This window comes from Podarcis filfolensis (genome assembly GCF_964270895.1).
Source record: "Podarcis filfolensis genome assembly, chromosome: 4".
In the NCBI taxonomy this organism is placed as follows: Eukaryota; Metazoa; Chordata; class Lepidosauria; order Squamata; family Lacertidae; genus Podarcis; species Podarcis filfolensis.
Window position 1 is genome coordinate 39,388,908 of NC_139607.1, and position 16,558 is coordinate 39,405,465.

Consider the following 16,558-nt stretch of genomic DNA (forward strand, 5'->3'; position numbering starts at 1 on the left):
AAGTTTCCTGGTCCAATCCCTGGCATTTCTGGGCAGGACTGAGGTCACCCTTCTCTGAAACCTTGGAGAGCTGCTGTCCAAAATGGTGGGCAATACAGAGCTAGATAGACCAGTGGTCTTCCTAAGCAGGTTTCTTATATCCTTGGATATAAGGGTTTGTGAATGATTCATGCAATTGCTTCCCATGTTTTTTGGTTAACTTCTGCATCTTGTGCCAATTCCTGGAGGGCATCGTGCATAGATAGTTCACCAGAAAGATGAATAATGTATTTATGACTCGCTCAGACTTTCTCTGCTTTAGCTTAAAACGTGGGCCCATGTCAGGGGCAGCTACTTGTGAAAGGAAAAATTGTTTTGCATTTTGGGAAAATCTGAGGCAGTGGTCCCATTCAGCCTGACAGGCACATCTGAATGCTGAACATTTGATCTAGCAGCTAGAGGTCTAGAAATGAGCTTACTGTGACATAAAGCCGAAGGCAGTTACCGTACTTTTTGCTCTATAAGACTCACTTTTGCCCTCCTAAAAAGTAAGGGGAAATGTGTGTGTGTCTTATGGAGCGAATGCAGGCTGCGCAACTATCCCAGAAGCCAGAACAGCAAGAGGGATTGCTGCTTTCACTGCGCAGTGATCCCTCTTGCTGTTCTGGCTTCTCAGATTCAGAAATTTTTTTTGGTCTTGTTTTCCTCCTCCAAAAACTAGGTGCGTCTTGTGGTCTGGTGCGTCTTATAGAGGGAAAAATACGGTATTTGGCCTCAGAGAATGCACTTGAACAAGCATTCTCACATGCAAAATATGACCATTGGGTTTGGGCATTAGTGCAATATGCCAAGAGAAGCAGAGAGAGAGAATTCTAATATGCAAGGTAAAATTTGCCTTCCTCTCATAATCTTCTTTTTGCCTACCATTCCTCCCCCACCCTTCATATATTTTTCCAGAACTGCCGCTACCTAAAATGCTAATAGTTAGCTGACCTAACTGTGTAGATTCTCTGATGCCTAACTCTTGGAATGAACTAGTTCAATTTAATGAAATTCACTGCAATGGTTCAAAAATTTCTGAACTGCACTTGAAAGTAATTCCCATAATTGCTGGGTGAACAGAATGCAAATTAAGTTCATTGTGGGAGGAGGGAGAACTCTGAGCGCTTCCTAGTTGATCTTCAATATCTTACATGTCTTTTATACTCTTTGGGCCTTTCAATTTAAAGAAAGTGGACAGGGATTACACAATTTACATTCCACTGTCGTTTGTTGTTTGTTTGTTTGTTTGTTTTAAAAAATATGTTTTCTTAGTCTTCTTAAGTGTATTTTATACTTCAGCACCATAGCTTCTGCCATTCTGGATGCTAGAGTGGGGATGCAGATGATCATTTCGATTAACTTGAACTGAACTGACTGAACTTAACTAGTTTGTTTTGTAAAGGGATGAGTAGGAACAGGAATTAGTTCCTTTTTCGACATGCTTGAACTCCAGCTATCCCTAGTTCCTTTTAAAGAGGAACTTTCTGAGCTCTGATAGTGCCAATGCATCGTCTTCCTATAAATGGCATGGAGCCACATTTGAGTATAACCTCTCTAGTTGTGTGGGCTTTGAAAACTACGTTCTTTTACTGAACTAGGCTAAAGCTGTATTTGTCATCAACTTTGCAACTTAAGGCATTGCTGGCAAGGGGGAAAGAACTAGAAGCCATCTAGAATGACATGTAGCCCTGGAATAGAAAGCTATCCACTTCCCCATTTCAGGGATCGTCTCTTACTTATGCTAATAATTCACTAATTATTTAGCAAAGTATGTTGTACATTTCCCCCTTAACTATATAATTTGTGCACTGTGTGTGTGTGTGTGTGAGAGAGAGAGAGAGAGAGAGAGAGAGAGAGAGAGAGAGAGTTTCTGTAGGAACTGCCCCTACTTTTTAGGATACTGTTCTTTGCCCTAGCTCTTGTGTAACCCTTATGTGGTTTAATACGCACACACATATCAGTAATAAGGTGTCAGACTTGATCTTTGGAATAGTCCTTTTTGGCTATAGAGCATATGACTCTCCAGCTGTTAACCGCACATCTCACAAAGCAAAGACTAAGGAAAGCTCTATAAATGGGTTTTGTTTTAGAACCAAGTGTCCCCAGTTATAGAAGCCACTACTCCTATGTTTAGCAAACAGCTTGCTTTCCAGATGTCACATGCAAAAGGGAACACGCTGTGCTAACGGCATCTGTCCTCTTAGCAAAGGTTCAGTGGCCATGCGTTGATTTCGTTTCAAAATGCAGGAGAGACTTCCTAGTTGTGCTAGTTGTTCTCAAATATTTGTAAGAAAGTTTCAGCAGCTTGTAGCCTTAGCCGAGGCCACATTCATTTGGAGCTGAGGCCCATAGATTGCAATGAGATAGGCTTCCAAGTAAATATACAAGCAATCAGATATATATATATATTAACCTGTAAGTAGACCCTATTGAACTGACTTTTCATGCTGATCCTGCACATTGGACCAACAGAAAAATGTAACCAACTTTTAATTTCTATTTCATCCTTCATCTAGTTCTAGGTACGTTTATTAACAGCTCCACCCAACCCCATATCACCTGTAAAAATACAGATCTTGAGGTTTCTTTAACACTCCTCTCTTACTTAAACAGGGTTCACAGAGTAGGAGGAGGCGGCCAAGGGGGCATTTCCTGTTTTGCCTCAAGCAGCAAAACATCCTGGGCTAACCCTGCATGCTTCTTCCTAAAATGACACAGGAAAAGCCTACCGGAATAATCCTGGAAAAGGTATTCAAATGTGAAGGCTTGTGCATACATCTAATCACTTTTATTATGTTTCATTGTTCTGAAAACCATTTCCCAAGATCAAACGCTGATGATTATGGTAGCTGACCAAATTGTGTCAGATGTCACGATATTCACAAAATTATTGGGAGGGTGGAATCTCGTATTGGGGAAACCCGCAGAAAGTTGCTGCAAAGACTACTACTTCGCAACGACAGCAAAGAAGTTAACTACAGGCTAGTTCTGTGCTCAGTCTGCTTGCAGCCGATTTCTCTACCATCCCTGCTGTTGACCTAACGAAAGAGTCACTCATGTGCTTTTATATTAACTTTAGTTTTAATATAGGAAGCAGCCATAAGAACTGTCCTAATAACTCCAGGGGCCCTGAAGAAAATGGCTCTGGGAAATGATGGCTGAGATAACTAGCATTTTTCCACCCCTCCTCTTTACTGTAAATTCCAAGCCCTACTTTTCAAAGACCGCTTTTTAACTCTCAGAATGTGAAAGCCTCATTGTTGGGTTACAAGGAGATTGGATGCCTGTCAGCCATAAGTATTATGCTCGGTAATAAATGCTTCTAATATTAAAAGTCAGTCATGGCCTTAAAACCAAATCTAATCTCTCTCTTGTGATGCCTTGCTGCTGTTATGAAACCTAATTCCTGAGAGTTGGCAGCGGGGTTCCTTTTTCTTTTTTTTTTCTTTTTTGTTTTACACTAAGCTCTTGTTTTTCCCTTAAGGAGTCTGTATTTTAGTGGGATACGAGGAAAGGTTAAACTTATGTTTATTCACATATTTATATGCTACCCTTCTAGTGTAAAATAAACAACCCTGGGCAGCTTACAAGATAAAAGCATTCCATACAAAAGAGACAAAACACCAAAACTCATAAAACACAAAAAGGGCTGCCTCAAAGTTTAAATCTCTTCAGATTTTACATACATTTGGTATGTCTTTCATTGTTCAGAGAAGCTCTTCCTAAAAGAGGTTGCCAAGGATGTTCTTGGTTTCCAGGACTCTCCCTCTCTGTCATTAAGAGGCGTTTGCTAAGGGGGCTCTGGGATTTTTGACTCATTGCCCCTTCCTTCTCCTTCTCTTTTCCCTTTCCATTCTCTGGAGACACTGGACCCTTTAATTTTTTGAGAGCGCAGGCTTTATGATTATGTAGAGATCATTTGGAAAAAGAGGGGGAAATCCCGGCTCCCAACCAGGCAATAACTGGAAGTGAGCTGTTCAACAGTTGCAAACTACTTTAAAACTGGTGGGGGTGGGCTGTATGGAAAGGAAGGAAAGTGGGTGGGAGGAAATTTGCCCATGCCTGCAGATACATGGAAACTTCAAAGAAAGCTGTTCTCAAGCCCTTCTAAAATCAGCGTATCAAGTGGGTCAAATCTCTCTTCAGCTTTTCCACACACTTGGCATGATCAGATTTTCACAGGAAACCTCTGGCACAGCCACAGAACATCATAAAAAGCTCTTGAACTCAGGGAATTAATCGGTGCAAAAGCCAATTAAATATGGGTCAAGCAAGAGTATGGATGGGCCCTTTGTTGTGTTCACTCATTTCAAGAGGTCTATGCTGACTTGGACTGGCTTTGAATACAGCCCCAAAGATCAACAATAACCATTCTGGGGAAGGGAGGGGAGAAATATATGAATACCTAACTCACTGCTCTCTCACCTGAAGCCCAAAAAGGCTTCAGGCTTCAAGCAACAGGTAGAGAAACCAAAACATTTAAGTGGCAGTAGAGAGGCTGAGGTTGGCAAAAGCTGTTATATCAGGAGGAAAACACAGATCGCTGCCTCATATTAAGCCAAGCCATTGATCTATCTCAGTGTTGACTTGTGGCTGCTCTCCAAAGTTTCAGGGGCGGGTAGCTTTCCCATTCTTACCTGAAGTTGCCAGGAACTGAACCTGGGAACTTTTGCCCTGCCACCAAACACACAACATGGCCTAGCTGCCACTGTGCCGTCAGAGGTGGTTTTAGGGTAGCACACCGGTACGGGTGCCGTGCTGCAGGGGGCGCCACAACAATGCTGTAGAATGGAGCGCAAGAAGCAGGGGGTGCTGAATTTTAATGGTGCACAGGGCACTGCTGAAATGTGAAAGTCCAAAATCCACCACTGGAGCTGTAAACTTTGACCTACCAAGGACGAAGTCACTCTCCCTCTCTTGCTCTAGCCCTCTGCATGCAGAGTATATGGATTCCTGTTCCTTTGGGGAATGGGGGATGTCATGATCTCTGGTTCTTGACAGCAAGTATTCCAAAACCAGCTCTGGCAGATCTGTGAAATTATCCCCTTAGGAATGCTCGGAATTCTGCTGTTTGGCAATGTTAGATTGGCAGGGTCTTGGTTTATTTCCCCCCAGGCTCATCTGTGCAATCTAAAATTCCTTTCCACTGCAATCCTTTATGTAATTGCAATCATATTGTTTTGAGTGCTTTTTTGTGGGTGGGTGAAGAAGACAACAGAAAGGTCTGTGCATTCTAGGGAAGAAATGACCACCTTCTAATTCCCAGTCAACTGATGCATGCCATTGCTTTAATTCAGTGCCTCTTGAATTAGGCACTTTTCTCTATCACCCACGGGGTGTATAGGCTGGGGATACAAGATGTAACCTTGAAATTAGGATGTGAGCTGAGAAGAGCTCCAAAATCCAGGTAGAGGGGGCCAAAGACCTGTCTTAGGCATACCTCTGGTGTAGGTAGGTTTCCTCAGAACATTTTCTGATGCCCTAGTCCTAGATAATAATCTAATTTTGCATTGTTATTTTGCTTGAAATTAGGAAAGCTAGAAGCTTTTAAAGTGCTTTCCTAAATTCAAGCAAAATAACAATGAAAAATCAGATGGTCTGATATGGTATCTGCAGTTGACATCCAATTATTATTACAATATGAAGCAGGTGCAGGGGGGCGCGAATCAACTGAAAATGAAGTACTGAAAAAAGAAATTCCAGAAAAGTTTCTGACCCACATCACTGCCCCCCCAATAAGTCTTCGGAAACTAAAAATGCCACTGGCACCAATGGGAAGTTTACCCCCGAAGTTTGATTGATAAAAGGTGGAGCAGATTTTTTGTAGGATTACAGCTGAGGAGGGAAGAGTTAAGCCACTCCTTATGCTGCAGTCCTGATGAAAATCACACTTTCTCTCTCACACACTGCGCTCTTAGTATCATTACATTTTGTAAAAAGGCCCACATAGTTTTATGCCTGTGCATTTAATGTAAAGTGCGGTCAGGCCCTCAAACTCTTAAGTTTGTGAATATATCAAGAGATTGACTTAAAGGAGTGCTGTTCCAGGACTGCCTCAGAAATCAGGCCATATCACAATGTGCTTGAGAGGAACTGAGTATGTCCTGTGGGAAACCAAACAAACGGGAACCAAGGTATCTGGGGGAATCATTAAGGTGTACATTTTACGTGGCATTTATTGAGGCTTTAATGAGACACTTGCTCCAAATTACCAACTCTCTCCCACACGCACACCCGACATGTTCTTCCTCATAAAGTTTCCGATATTAAAAAGGCTTTGTCGGGAAGCAGCACAATGCACAATGCTCCTGTCCTAACTAACAACATGTTTTTACATTAAAGACGAAAGACAGCAGTGGGCCTTCTGAAAGCCTTTGGAGGAATATTGTAATGAGAACCATCCTAGTGCTCTAATTCTAGGGAAAGTTTGACCAGGTATAACCTTTTTACCTCAAGCAACAGGCACAATTGATACTCACAATGGATAGTCTCAAGTGATGGCTGCCATTGTTGTCCCATTTTTCCTGGTTGTGTTGATTGACACTTGAGACATGCTCATCTACAGGACAAATGGGACAACAGCCTTGGTGAAACAATGCCATCAGCTTCTGGTAGCCTGTACACCTGTAGGTGTACAGCCCTGCGCGAAACTGCTCTTTAAGAACAACCCGGCATCGAGGTAGAAGGAAGTGGTAGCAAGACGGCAGACAGTACAATTGAGGTGAATCTGGATTTGAGTGAAAGGTAAATGTTGGCAACAGCAAAAAAAAGGGAGACCAGATTGGGTGAATAAATGAATAGAAAGGGTATGTCCAGAACCCCTGGCCTACCTGGAAGCAAGTCCGACTGGCGTACACAGTATGTCAAGTCCAGCACTCAGGAAACACAGTCCAGAGTCAAACCTGAAGCACAGTCCTGTAGAGGTTCTGGAGCATCCAAGCTGAGGTGAGGTCCATCAATATGGGCAGCTGAGCAGACACAACATCTCAGCTCTGCTCTCCTTTCCTCTCTTGAGTCTTGATTGTAGCATGTGGGCTTGATGAGGCATGTGACCCTCACCTATACTGAGTCTAATCAAGCTGAGGAATCACATACTTCCTCCCTGAGCTAACAAGACCCACCTGGGCTGTGGGCCCTTGCCTGACTCGGCCTCCCAGAGCATACCTCCTTCTATGCTTCAGGGCCCTCCTTGTTTGTGGAGACAGGGGCCTCTCTGGCTCTGATTATGGGTCCTGCTCTTCTGGTCCCTGCACACTGACCCTCCATCCCCTTGCTGTCCTCCATCTCCCCATGTGTACTAACCCCAACCTCTCCTTTTCCATCCCCAGCTTGCCCCGGTGGGCCCCAGTCGCAGCTACACTCCTCACCGGAATCCTCTTCCTCCTCCCCGTTGTCCTGACAGTTCATGACAGAATAAAGGAAGAGGTTGGCCCTGGCATAGTTACTGGAGGAAGGAAAGCAATATATTGACTAGTCTGGCAAGGGGAACCTGTGGCCTTCCAGATGTTGCTGGATTACAATGCCCATTGCTCCTGACTCTTGGCCATGTTGACTGAGGATGATGAGAGTCCCTATGCTCATAAAACATTTGAGGAGGCTGGCCCCCCCAAACTGATGGGCATTGCCATTCACACAGTGTGTGTGTGTGCTACGTCTTGTGGTGGGGTGTGGCTTACCTGTGCCTTCTCAATATTTTATTCAAGTTGGGACCCCTGATGGGAGTTGTTAGAATCCAGCAACACCTGAGAGCTACATGTTTTCCATCCCTGTGTGGATATGCTTTTAGCCTATCCTGTTTCATGGCTAAGACAAGACAGACATACAAACAGACATTCCCATTAAAAACAAAACAAAAATGAGGATATGTTTATGTTGCAGTATTGAGTAATTGCATTTGGTAGAGCTGGAAATAAGGATGTGTTTGCAACCACGGTACATTCATAAGGATACCAAATGCTTTGGAAGTGCAGAGGCAGTGACTCATACTCTGGTTTCTGTATGTTAAAACGAAATGTTCTCTTACTCAGAGGAGATTATGGCAGAAATAGCACCTGGGAGAAATGGTTGAAGTGCATCCCTTTGTATAGGTATTCTGAAAGCGGCAGCAAAAGGGTTTGTTCCCCGTGGCCAATTTATTTTATCTTTTTTTTAATTGAAACAAAAGACTAGTAGTTCTGGGATCCAGTTTGCAGCTGGGATACAGTGAGTAAGCTAGCGATCTACATCTGTAATACACCCAAGGAAGCACTGCTGATCTTTTAATTAAACCATGATCACCCAGTTTAACTTGTCTCCGAATGAAAGCAAGGTGTGCTGATATATCAGGTGACTTCACAGCACCTGTTGAGAACTAATAGGTGGTTCAACCTTCATCACACTCTAATTGATGCAGAATCAGAGTGAGTGGGAGTTGTTCAACAACACACAATGTTCAATGGAATTCTTTTGCTCAGGTCTATTAGTTTAAACAGAGCTCACACAGGAAACTTCCCAATGGGTTTTCCCTAATGGGAATTTTGTCATAGCTTTCAGTGTGGTGTAAATGGTCTGCACCCATTAGTAATTCTCAACAGATACTGTGAATTATGTTAGTATGTCAGTCATGCCTTGTTTTTATTTGGAGACAATTGAAATGGAAATCAGTGTGAAGCATTAAGGTACACATCAACCATTGTCTTAAAAAAAAAGTTTGCAATTATCTGAGTTTCAGTGCAAATATCCCACACACTAACCTTGAACAGATTAACCTATGACAGCCAAGAAGGACAATGAACAAACTGATAAAAACCAGCCAGACCAATGGGTTTCTGAAAAAGAGATACAGACAGGAATTGATGTTGGTAAAGTTCTTTGATCAAAAATATAATTCAAGCATTAGTTCCAGGAAATAAATCTTTGCTAAGGTTAATGGTACAGCAAACCCCATTTGTTTCCCTTAAGCTGTTTTCCATATTTGAATGTTAATTATGAATGTGGTGGTATTGCTTCCCAGAAAGATAGGTGTCAAAAATATTGTGTTTACAATGCAACCGATTTGTCAGAGATAGTCATCAACTATGATCTCCAGAACCGCCTTGTCATAGAGAAAAGACAAATGGTGTATCAAAAACTCCATGTCACTACTTTCAACTGAAAGTAATGTGTATGCATTACCTAAAACACTGCTAGGTCATTCTTTTTCTCCATTTGGAACAAACCTGGTTTGGGGGGAAATGGATCAAAATGCAGTTTTCTCAAGAAACAACAAGATAGTTACAGGATAGATATATAACATTTTTAGTATACTTTGGAGAGAGAGTCAGGGACTGCAGAGTTGTGGTTGAATGAGTGTAACAAAAGTTAAAATCATAGCCTGTTGTGCTGTTATGAAAAGATAGTAGCCCACAGAACACAAATAATTGTATGTCAATGCTGTATTATTTTTAACATTTGATTGGGAGCCGCCCAGAGTGGCTGGGGAAACTCAGCCAGATGGGCAGGGTATAAATAATACATGATGATGATGATGATGATGTTTTATGCAGCCAGAGTGCCAGGTGTCTAGGGCAGGTTTAGCCAATGCGGTGCCCTGTTGTTGGACTCCAACTCCTATCAGCCACAGCTGGCATGGCAAACGGTCAGGGATGATGGATCCTATAGTTCACCAACACTTAGAGAGCACCACATTGGCTAACCCTGGCCTAGGGGCTGCCATATCCTCAAATTTAACACAGGCGCTATGCCCCAAAACTCATGTGAACCGTCACTGCTGTGAAGCAGGGTGGGGAAAGAACCTCCATCTCACCATCTGACTAATGGAAAGTAATTGGAAATCTGTCTTGGGGTTTTCAGCAAGTGTCTTATCACATTTACCATCTCATCGTACACAAGACCAGAGGTTGGCAACTTCTTGGCAATGACTTGCTGGTAAATACTAATGACTTTCCATACAGCTCCAGGTATATTTGCCACTTGGAGTTGCCTTGAAGCATTTAGGGAATGAATCATTCAGTTACCGATTTAGCTGCCTGTACCTTAGACACAATTATAATTTTGACTATATCTGTAAATAACATATTATGCTAGTCTAATGGTTGCCAAGCAATTACAGGATAATTTATGGTGAAATGTACTTCTCAAAGGCTCAAGATTTCCACATGCTTCATTGCAATGCAGGTTCTTTGCACAGCATGTGAGTGACTTGTGATGCTCCTCAGCCCATCTCATCTCACCGCATCTTGTTAACAGGAGCTTTGTATTAGTCATGTAATACTACATACTGGCGAGTGGACATAATTTTCCATGAACTGAAGCGCAATCGAAACTAATTTGGTGCCTTCTTCCAATTAAGTATTATAGAGATTTCCACCCTTCCTTTCAAACAAATCCCCAGGGTGGTTTATGCAACTTCAGAGATGCAATAAAAACAAAAACAAAGAACAGGCAAACAATACGTTTCAAAAAGCAGAAAAAGAATGGAACAAGTGATAGAAAGCAAAGCACTGTGCTTGTTACAGCAACCATTTTAAGTTACTCCCCCCAAGTTGAGACCATGACAGTGGGTTCAGACAATCCAATGTCTCCTTTGGGATAGAAGGGGCAATGCAGGTATCAGAGCACTAAGGGGGTTGGGCCATTATATTGACATGTTGTACATGTGATGCTCATTTTATGATGATGGGGTGTGCAGGTGGAAAGAGTGTCTCTCTTTACATCTTGTACTCACTCAATGGCGTCCCTATTAGTAGAGTCCAGGCCAGGCATTGCTCCCATTGCGATATCCCTACTACTTCTTCATATCAGTGAACAGCAACTAGTCATTTATGTAAGAGAAACATAAAAGGGTTCATCTGGTGATTTGGCTAGGATGAAAGCCATTATCTCTGAGATAAATAGTTCCAGAATTATCTGTAATCAAAGCTAGAGACACACTCCCTTTTTCTTCTGCACATCTACAGAAATCTTCCTTTGTGTGTAAAAGCAGACTTTAAAGTTCAGAGTCCATCTTCCCAAACTCAAGTAAAGTGCCACATAATCTCAGAACAGTAGGAATAGCTTTGGCAATCAGGGTTCTTTTCAATTGTGGACTTGCCAAAGCATTTGTATAGCTAGAAAGAACAGTTTTGCTAGGTCTTTCTTTGCGCTATACCTTGAATTACAAAAGGATTTGTTATAATAATGTCAAAAGGAACCTGAAAAGGACCGCATAATGGCATGGAAATGCACTTTATCTTGCTGAGATGCATATAATACTCAAGAGGTGCCAATGTGAATTTGGATCAGACTGCATTTGACTTGCCTAAGACTTGCTGTGATGTAGATTGCCAAATAGTGATATGCAGCATCTGAGTGAATTATGTGCATGGTCTGTGTGCCAGGCCAGTGTTTGCAATAATCCAACTCATGTCATGATTGGCAGTTATTATACAAGCATCTATTGTTAAGAAAAAGAGAGAGAGGGGCAACTTCACACTACTGTCTTTGAAAGTGGTTGTCAATTGAATACTTCAGAGCTGAACAGTGGTCTGACTTCAGGAATATGTAGATCTACAGAGGTGAAAGGATTCATGGTTCCAATTTTTATCTTATTAACAACATTACTAGTAGAAAATGTATTAGGATTCAATACAATTCATTCCTCTCATGTTGAGTATTAAAATAATGATATCCCTTATAATTTCTAAATGACTATGGATCAGCCATAGTGTTTTGAAGGTGTTGCCATGACCTTTCATTTTTAATTCTCTTTTATGCAAGTTTCTGACTTGCATAAATTTGACAACCCCAAGGTGTTTCCACAACTTTCATATTAATTCTACCTTAATGGGACTCTTTGGCTTAACTTTCCAGGTTTGGTCATTTAATATCCTAGCCATAGAGAGAATATATAACACGTGTAGCTGATAGATCGCCAGAAGACTGCATTTTACAATATTTAGTAGGCAGATGGCATAATCTCAGTTTAAATCTGTTTGAAATATAACTTTAATCATCAAGTTGCCATAAGCCCATAGCCTTCTGGCATCTTCAACATATTATGATAAAAGTGTTTTAAAATTAATGTATCAGTCCCAACAATGTCCTGGCTCTGACACATTCTCACTCATATATTTTAACAATGCAAAGTGGAGCTTTCCCACTTCACTGAATCAATGGGAAATTAGCTCAAGAACATAATAGTGCCATCACATCACACCAAGCATCTAGGACCTACATTCTGCTTCCTACAGTGGCCAATCAGATGCTTCTGGGAAGTCCGCAAGCAGGGCTCAGAAGCTTGAAGGCCCTCTCGCAATGGTGTAATTGGAGAGCACAGAAAAGTAGACTTCCTGTGAACACAGAGGCTCCATATAACCAATAGGGGAGCAGTCATAGTTAGACCTATCCTTTACGAATCTGCCCAGATCCCTAGTTCAATGGGGAAGCCGTGAATTTCTTGGCCTTATGGCTGAGGTCAAATATATGGTGTAGCAGTACAACCGTCTTTGGACTATTGAGGCAAACCCTCCAAGTGTCCCTGTTTTCCAGGGACAGTCTCAGATTTACAGAAGCTGTCCAGTTTTCTAATTTGATCCCAGAATACCCCACTTTTCCTTAGGACATCCCTATTTTCATCAGAGAAATATTGGAGGGTATGGAGTTATCCAACCCCTGAGCCATCTGAAGACAGCCCTGTATAGGGAAGTTTAAAAAAAATATTTAATGTTTTATTATGCTTTTATATTATGTTGGAAGCTGCCCAGGGTGGCTGGGGCATCTCTGTCAGATGGATGGGGAATAAATAGTAAAATTAGTATTAATAATATTATTATGGAACAGACATCCCTATTTTCATTAGAGAAACGTTGGAGAGTATGCTGAGTTGACACCTGTATGTAACTACACAATACAATGTTCATTTAAGCATAGCGTCTGCACATGAGGAGGCTATTCAATTTTATTTTATTTTTAATAGTATCTGGTATGGTCCTTCCCAGTGAAAGGGTTCAGCTTGACTTGATTTGGATTCCCTCTCATGGTGCTTTATTCCTCTTCAAAGCACAACTTATCTCGCATCCTTCCAAAGGACACACTCGGTGTTCTCACATAAAGAGAGCTACACACCTAAAAGAAATGAGGAAAACAAGGTGGAGCAACTACAGTGCTTTTGTGTAGGAGGTTGGAGCAGAGATTTGAGCTACCAGTTCTGCTCCTATTGCGGCCAGCCTTAAAAAACCAGGACACAAAATCAAAGCAGATGGGTACGTCGAGGCCATAGTTGTCATGTGTCAGTAGCCACAGTGGCCAATCTGATGCCTATGGGAAGCTTGTGAGAACTTTCCATAGGCAGCTGGTTGGCCATCATGAGAACAAAACTAGATGGGGCTACGGTCTGGTCTAGCAGGGTTTGTCTTATGTTCTTAAGGAGTGGGCATGATTCATACAGTCTCATTTCCCCAGGTCCAGCATTCCAGGATGGGACTGGGGGGGGGGGGGCTCTGTCTAAAATGCCTGCTACTAACAGACTGGCCTGCCCTTCATTCATTGCCCTGAGGACACAAGTGAGGACAACAGAGAGGCTGTCAACCGGCAAACTGCCTTCCTGGTAGCATTTGCTCCAAGGTTTACCTTGTGGCATGGTAATGGGGGTTCCAAGGCATCAGGCCCTCAGATTACCTGGTTGGTGTAGGCCAGCTATGAAAGTAGCCGACCGAAGGGCCCTCCAAAGCAGGAATGGGGCCTGGCTTTCCCTAAGGAGTTCTGTCAACCCAGATGTTGACATGTCCTCCAACATTTCTCTGATGAAAATAGAGATATCCTATACAGTAACAACAACTCACCCATCTGATTGGGCTGCCCTAGCCATTCTGGGAGGCTTCCAACATATATAAAAAGAGAATAAAACATAAAATATTAAACATATCACCTATACAGGACTGTCTTCAGGTGTCTTCTAAAGGTTGTATCTCCCTGGCTCAGGGGCCACTTAACCCTCCAACATTTCTCCAATCAAATTAGGGATGTCCTAAGGGAAAACTGGACATTCCAGGATCAAATCAGAAATCGGAATGGCTTCTGTAAATCTGGGACTGTCCCTAGAAAACAGAGACACTTGGGGAGTCTGTGTTCATGCATCGTGGTGGATTTTGAACGAAGCCAGCTTGTTTCTAATGTTGCATGTGCTGAGTGCATTGTTTGAATGATAGAGCAAAGTAGTTCAGGTAATTCAGTTCAGGCTGCCATCCCACTTAAGTAAGTGCCACTAAACACTTATTTCTGAGAAGACGTGCACAAAATTGCATTGTTACCCTTCTACTTTAGGAGGAGTTTTCTCTCTTTATACTAAAATGATCTTTCATGAGCCTTCACTTCATCTGGCATTTTCCCACTAAGACTTCTGAACTCTGAGAAGTCCATTTGCTGTTCTTTTCAGGAGAAAAGCTAACATTATGACTTCTGAAGGGATTTTGTTTGAGCGCAATGTTCCTGGACGACTGGAGTGAGCCCGGATGAAAGGCAGTAGAAGATTGCCATCTTGTGCTTATATTGGGAAATGTAGTTTAGGAAATAGAGGTGGCTGGGTGAGAGAGAGATCAGCTGTAAATGTTTAATATATGTAATAAAACTCAACGAGAGGCATGCATCTTAACTAACATTGTGCAGTCTACTGGAGACAGGGCTGCCAATTCTGTTCACTCATGTTTCCAGCCTGATAGCTCAGTTAAATGAGCTTTCCAAGCATTGCCCAAATATATTGTAGGTTCCTTAGGTGTTTGCCAAGGAATAAGAACATGGGATAGATGCCATCAATACAATGGAATAGTATGGCCACTTGCATTTGCATAAAATTTACCCTTACTAATATATAGGTAGAGATGTAAACTGAGAAAAATTTAATTAAGCAGAAATACATCTCACAATAGTGAGGAAGGTTATGACAGGAGATATGTCTGCTGTCTAAATGCTATCTTTTGATGGGCCTTCAAGGCATTGGCTGGAATAGGTGTCTAATAAATGTGAATAACAACAACATGACTGGGTTACATGCACATGTGGTTGTATATGTCTGGGCCTTGTGTGACAAATTTATTCTCTATACGTAGCAAGGCAATGTGGTCAGACTTAACTCCAGTCTCTCCTTATGCACAGACAATGCACTAACAAGCTCCACTTGTGAACCAGCTCTCAGAATTTCTAAGACTAATAAAAACTGTTCAGACCTTCCCAACTGTAATTTTCGAAAAGCCAGTTCTCCATAAGAATACATAACATCTGCACTCTAATCTGCTCCAATATCTGCAGCTTTTGTTGTTGGTATCAATCGAAACAAAACACTTCAGAAAGCAGTTATTCACCATGTTTGCATGGGGGTTAGCAGAACTTAAGCTCTCAAAGATAATTTTATATGGAATACTCGTTTTATTGTTGTAATGCATACTGTTCAGAACCGAAGAGTTGACATTTGGTAATGCATTACCCTTTTCTTTTCATGTTAGGTGAGCTTTGTCTGCAGATAATTCCAGTGCCATTTTCTTTCAGTGTTCACTGGGTTCTTCACCTATGTGCCAGAACAAATTTATCATACCCTCGAAGTCCCGGTTCTTCTAAGCACCATCTAGAAGCCTCCCCAGTAAGAACCAAAGCCTGCTTGTGTCAAAATCAATAGCAAAACATCAATTGATCTCTATTTAGAACGATTTGAAGTCATATTGAATATACTGCGAGTGGGGTCAGGCATGTAGAAAAATGGGGATTTTGTCTTACCTTTACCTATTATTTCCTTCTTTGTGGACGCAGGTGGTCTGCTTATTGGATTGCTCCTCTTCCTGACCACAGACAGGGCTTATAGAATCATAGAACTGAAGAGTTGGAAGGGACAAGGGTCACCTAGTCCAACCCCCTGCAGAAATATTTTGCCCAATGTGGGTGTCGAACCTGAGACCCAGAGATTAGGCATCTCTTGGGGGGGGGGCTTCCCATGGACCCAAACGAGGCTTGAGCAGTGCACTCCAACCTATCAGAGAATTTCGCAGCCCCACTGAATGGCACTGGGTCAAAGAAGGCTAATCTAGCCTGGTTAAGGGTTCTGGAGACCTCAAGAGCTTGCCTCCACTTTTTGTGGCATTTTGGTTGGCCTAACAGAGCTGCGAACCTAATACGGATTTCAGGTGCTGTTTTTCAAATGGGCCAGCAACTATTTTGTTGAGAAACAGCGAGCCTTGAAATATTCAAAATACCCCCTTTCACATTTTTGTGACTCATTCATAACAGCACTGCACTTTCCCATTGACAACTTTGCAATCCCACTGACTCAAGAGGATCCAGTCAGTTGATGCCGTGCGCACTTGTTGCTTACCGAATTAATTCCCTTTTATCACCATCCTAGGCAAAGATTGCTCAGTGACATCCTGCACCACACTGGGCAACATCAATTGCAACACCCTTTCACATGGTTTAACTCACCACCCTGACAGTTTGATGCATGTAGCCTAGTCTGGAAGACACAGTGCACCAGCCTGAAAAAAACACGGTACAAGCAAGAGCTGTTTTCTCAAAATGTCAGAGATAAAAATTACAT

General features: G+C 42.1%; 1 long non-coding RNA gene across 1 annotated transcript in view; it reads right to left on the reverse strand.

Annotated features, from left to right (window-relative positions):
* The window catches only part of LOC310761925, a 61,011-nt gene extending 51,822 nt beyond the window's left edge, over positions 1 to 9,189 (reverse strand). The window contains exons 1-3 of the long non-coding RNA XR_014547739.1: positions 9,175 to 9,189; positions 8,754 to 8,828; positions 6,501 to 6,580 (exon numbers count right to left, since the gene is read on the reverse strand). This is a non-coding gene — a long non-coding RNA (uncharacterized lncRNA). The remainder of the gene's footprint in view (positions 1 to 6,500; positions 6,581 to 8,753; positions 8,829 to 9,174) is intronic.
* Positions 9,190 to 16,558: the final 7,369 nt, after the last annotated feature.